Source organism: Rattus norvegicus, chromosome 13, assembly GCF_036323735.1.
Source record: "Rattus norvegicus strain BN/NHsdMcwi chromosome 13, GRCr8, whole genome shotgun sequence".
NCBI lineage: Eukaryota > Metazoa > Chordata > Mammalia > Rodentia > Muridae > Rattus > Rattus norvegicus.
In genome coordinates, this window is record NC_086031.1 from 1,811,512 (window position 1) to 1,817,319 (window position 5,808).

At 37.6% G+C, this 5,808-nt stretch overlaps 1 pseudogene; it reads right to left on the reverse strand.

The window, feature by feature from the left end:
* Positions 1 to 1,931: 1,931 nt before the first annotated feature.
* LOC120096431 (U2 spliceosomal RNA) lies at positions 1,932 to 2,099 on the reverse strand (annotated as a pseudogene).
* Between the last annotated feature and the right edge of the window lie 3,709 nt (positions 2,100 to 5,808).

Consider the following 5,808-nt stretch of genomic DNA (forward strand, 5'->3'; position numbering starts at 1 on the left):
ACAAGTATTGGTTCTTGGTATTGAACCCTGGTCCCCGATAATTACAAAGTAAGTACTTTACTGACTGAATCATCACCTTGCTCCTAACATGCTACTTAATGTGTAAAAAGAAGACACTTTGGCAATACCTGATGAAGGGTCTCTACACAGTCTTTACTTAATCACAAATAACACAAAGCAGTTCTGGAAAATATTCTAAGTACAAGTATCTTGAGAGCATCTACGTTTTGTTTTGTTTTCTTTTTATTTTTTTTTTCTCGCCAAGGCAGCACTTCTCAGTTCTGAGTGGAGATGAGAATAGACTGAAGAGTTTGAAATGAATGGACCATTTAAGCCATGATCTAAAGCCATGACCAGTTATAATATGTCAGTGCCATAGACGCAGACTGAAGTGAAGATGTTGGCTATAGAATTGTAAAGATTATAATCACTGAACTCCAGCAATACCAACAGAAGAAAATTACCACACACACACACACACACACACACACACACACACACACACACACATACACGCAGATGTACATGCACAGACACAAACCAAACCTGTCAATGTTATTGCAACTTTTAAGGAGCAGAAAATTTTCAGAAACTTAAGAAGTGACCACAGCCTCTGGAAAAGTTGTTTGTATGGGCTGTCACGAGAACAAGATCCAGCCGTTCATCCATTGCTAGTTTTTGTTTGTTTTTTGCCAACAGGCTTAGTCATGGAGACACTACCCACAGTTCCAATGAGGCTGTTGTTTTGGTTTGCTGATGTTGCTGAGTTGAAATAACACTTGTTTATTTTGCAAGAAGCAGAGGGTTCCATCACAGAACTATTTGAAGAGGAAGTGTTGGCAAGAGACTCTAACCAAAACACCATAGAGGTGCAAAAAGCAGTATGAGAAGATGAGCATTAGAATATAATTTGAAGCCAGTTGGAGTAGTAGAAAACTCTACCTTTAAAAAATTCAACAAAACAGGCTCCCTCTTTCTCAACCTTTTTTAGAAATATACTGGGATTAACGTTCTCAGATTCTAAATTGAAGAGAGTAGTTATGGTAGTATGAGTTATTAAGAAAAGAGAGAAAAAGGGAGAGAGAGAGAGAGGGAGAGAGAGAGAGAGAGAGAGAGAGAGAGAGAGAGAGAGAGAGAGCACAGACATGGATCTTACTGAACAGAGAACAAGAACAGGATAGTCCTTTCTATAAGATCAATTGAAATATTCCTAGTTCCTTGAGAACAGCTGGTTAGTTTTCCCACCTCTGAAGTTTGCTCTGAAACAACAGCCATTTTAAAACAGCATTGAATATACTGTATCTTGCACCAAGCAAAAGGAGTGGGAATATAATTTTTTCCTAACACATTTCTTTTGAGTAATTGGTGAGGAAGGGAATTCCCATTTGAAGTCGATATTTTGGAAGATGCAATGATAGCATGACAATTGAACACTTGTGAATCTCAAAGGACAGCTCTGTTTAAATTGGAGGGAGATAGACAAGAAATTGACAACTTTATATCTTGCTTGAGAACAAGCACCCATTGGGAATTTTAACAAGGAAGTAAGCTTTGGGGGAAGATTGCCCTCTATATTATCTTTTCTTCCAAGACTCTCAGTGGCAGATTCAGGCTATAACTGTTGAAGAGGGTTCATTAGTTACAAAACTTCAGCAACATTCCTTGGTATGAAGAAATTAATTCTTAATTTTTTATTAGCTATACAAATCCAAAATTGCAGTTTTCTGTAACCTTAAAAACAAAACTTTATTACCCTTTGGATTCTCTTGGCTTTCTAAAATGTATTAATTCTATAAGCATTAATGGGTATATAAATATATAAATATCAGGCAGTGTATTAGATACATAGGAAAACTTGTGACAAAATCTATACTCCTTACTCTTCTTATGCCTTTATATGGAGGATTCAGGCAAGGCATTAAAAGCTGGATTTGGCCTAAAACAGTATTGTTAGAAGTGAGACACAGTCAATTGTCAAATAACTATGAAGTAATTATTTCTCAATACCAAACCTATTTTTCATATAGAAATTAGCATATGAAAACTTTTTATACTTCCTTTTCCTACACTTGATCTTAGCCAAAAGGCCGAGAAGCGATTATACTTCCTTTTCCTTTCATTAATTCTTTTTCTCTCTCTGCCTGTGTACCTGTCTTCCTCTTTGTATGTGTGGATTGTTTGGTATGCATGTAGATATACGAGGAAGACATATAGTAATAGTAATTTCTCTTCTTTTACTATATGTCTCATGGATCAAACCCAGATTATAAGGCTTGACAGTAATTGTCATTACTTGCTTAATTACCTCATTGGCTGAGTAATAACTTCTTAGAGGCTGAATGCTAGGAGAGATGTCTATTAATATCTATGTCTTCTGAATACATCTCTACAATAAGGTCAGAAGAAATTCAGAGAATTAGAGCAGACCTTGAGATGTCTGACTGGGTGATTTGTTTCTCTGGATATTTTTGTATGTACAGCAACACATTAGATGAAACCTCAGGTTTTAGAATAAGAGTTTCTTGCTCCTGAACATATCCTGATCAATACTTTATAATTTCTGTGATTTCAGGGGTCTCAAACATCTTGTTTATCTTTGCATACCTGGGGTCTAGAAGAGTACTCAGCATACACATGCCCATAGCTACTCATTCCCCCAATCATACACATGCATGCATGCATGCACAAAGAAATATCTGTCTGTGTATTATGCATCTATGAATCTACTTATTCTCTAGTTATCTATCTATCTATCTATCTATCTATCTATCTATCTATCTATCTATCATCTATCTATCTATCAGGAGAGAGGGGTGTCAGAGAATCAAAATACAATGTATATTTGTTTATGAGTACTGAAAGATCCCCGAAGAGAGACCCTTACTCAAGACTCAGGAAGTCGCAGACCCAAGACACAGAGAGACCATTTTGGATGTAATATGCAAAGGTGAGGTTTATTACAGAGATCTATTATGGAGATCTCCGGGCCGACACATATCCCACGCAGGAGACAGAGGTGTTGACCCCGAGTGGCTGGGAGAAGGACTTTTTAAAAGAAGAAGTCACAAGCTCCAGGAGATGGGGGGATGTCAAAAGGAAATACCAAAAATGTCACAAGGGGAAACTCTCAAAGTCACAGAATTGTTCTTAGGACTCTAGGGTTTAAATGAAGGGAAAGGTCAAGCATTCTCCTGAGAACAGATCTTGATTGCCCTTTAGGGTAAATGTTTGTCAGAGTTGATGAGGCATCTGCATCTGAAACACATCTGCTTAGGCTTGGCCTTCTGGTTTCCAGGAATACTACCTGTAAGACACAATGGCTGGAGAGAACAGTGGGGGCTTGAACAAACATCACAGGGGCATAACAAAACCCATTACTAATTTACTCAGTCCTGTGATAAGCAGGAGGGTCAGTGTCTCTGAACCAGTTCTCCTGCATTTTTAACAGTCTGTCTTCCTGAGTCAGATCCTGTTGCTGAGTTTTGAGCTAATTTAAAACTCTATCGTTCAGTACTAGCAACAAAGGTGGCTATAATTATGTTTATTAGTAGAATGATGGTATTTACTGAGTAAAAAATATGTACATTATTCTGTAAATCAGAATTTTTTTTTCTGGGGTGCTAAGATGTGAGGGCTAAAAGTTATGTGGTAATACATTATAAAAGCAGATCCCATCCATTTTCAATGTAAGCCTTTTTTCATGATCAAATGTCCCATAAAATGGTTCTTCAGCAAGGTCTTGCAAGGGGTTAAATAAGTATTCATAACTGTATAAAATATCTAGCTAGGAAATAATATTCCCTCTGATTGGGGCCAGGCAACATCCTTTTAAATCTCTCAGCATGAGATTTCTGGGAAATTGTCATTGTTGGGGAATCATTATTCTAATAGCCTGATAGTCAAAGGAATGGTACAGGTGTCTCTCTTTAAAATCTCCTCCATATGAATGGGGACCTACTTAATATGCTGTATGTAATAAATGAAAAGTGAAACCCTTACCCACATACCACTTCATTCCTACTACATTCTGTGTTGTATGTTATACTGACTTTCTTTTCTCTGGGCCTGTCTTACTTCATCTGTCAACATTCCTGATGGACACAGTGACATGAAATGTTCTAAGAAATCTTCTACACTTTAATAATAACCCATGCTGTCTGGAGAACTGCAAGCTTAATGTACTAGGCATCGCGCAGTAGGTTAAAGTATAGTCTTGCATTGGCCTGACTATGCATATTGCCTTCTCTACCTCATTACAACCACTATACCACAAATTATCTCCTTATTGCCAAGAAAACATTTCACTGTTCAAGGGTCAGAAACTCAAGAATTTCAGCCAGGCTTTCCCCTTGAGCCTTATGGACAGAATTTGAAGAAAACAGAAGGGAAGGGAGCTGAGATGGGTAGGTATGGTTACAAAAGTTGTTCTTGAAATTCTCTGCAAAAATAGTTCTAAGAGTGTCAAAACATTCTTTACTCCCCCAAATATTAGAGTACCCAACTTTTGAACACATGCATTTTGTGGACAGTCTCATTCATTCTCAGCTTGTCTTGAATTCACTACGTAGATGAGAGTGACTTGAACTTCAAATATTCCTGCCTCTACCACCCTCATGCTGGTATGTCTTATATGTACCATCATAAAGGGTTATGTTGTGCTGAGGAGAGAACGCCGGGCTTCAAGCACACTATGGGAACACACTACCAGCTCAGGTCAGGACTTACTAATAGTAAGAACTGCTCCTCACTGTCAGCATGATTATCTTCACTTGGTAAATTTTTATGCTGCTGCATGCTCAGAACAACATATTGGTTTCCATTAAGAGAGACCCTCAATCTCTTCAGCGTAGTGTGAGACCTCTCTGCTCTGCAAGGCTTTAACACTGCTATTCAATGCCAAAATTACCTCAGCCAATACTGACTCAGTTCATTTCTCCTTAGCAGGGTGACTGCAGCATAATAATTAAGCAGTCAACAGTTATTTACAGTTATGATAACAATATTAATTCATAATTAAAAGATTATAATAAAGGAACACATTCAAACAAGACAAAAGATTTACCGTAACTCCATCTCTTCTTTTTTCCTATTAATCGATTTAAAATATTAATGATTTCTTTTCTTTCTCCCATAAAAGGACCATTTTACCTCTCAGTAAGAATTAGTAAATTTTTTTTCCAACAGGCTCAACAGCAGTTCACCATTGATTTAGTACAAAGGCCAATTAAAACCAAATCATTCTCATTTCCCAATGCCAACTGGCTTTATTTTAAAACAGTTTATCAGAGAGAGAAAACAGTTCTAGCCTGTGTTATTGTTCTTTGCTGCTTTGCTAGAAGGTAAGCTCGATGATATGCTCCAGAGAGGTAGGTGTCAGGGTCCCTGTTAGCCTATTTACCACTCCTCTGCCCAAATAGATTTTTTTAAAGTCTGAAAGAAGAGGCAGCTTAATCTTTGAAGACATCTATACTTAACTGCTTAGGAGCTCTGAGCCTCCCAGGGTGAGGACAACTTAAGTTCAAGGCACCTTTTGTTGACAGCACAGCTCTGAGTTGGCTTAACAACCTTCTTTCACACTTAATGCTAATCTAATTTCTATGGCAGTACAAAGACACAATAGGAAGAGTGTCCTGGTAATTCAAAATTAATCAGAAAAATTTGCAAAATCATTTTCAGCTGTCCATGCTAATGGTCCCTTGGGTTTTGTGTTGCCAAGACACATTTCTCTAAGCAGGAACTACTTACAATGAAAAAAGAATAAATCCTTGTGTTTAAGTGCAAGAGAGGCAAGCCCTTCAGTATCTCTGT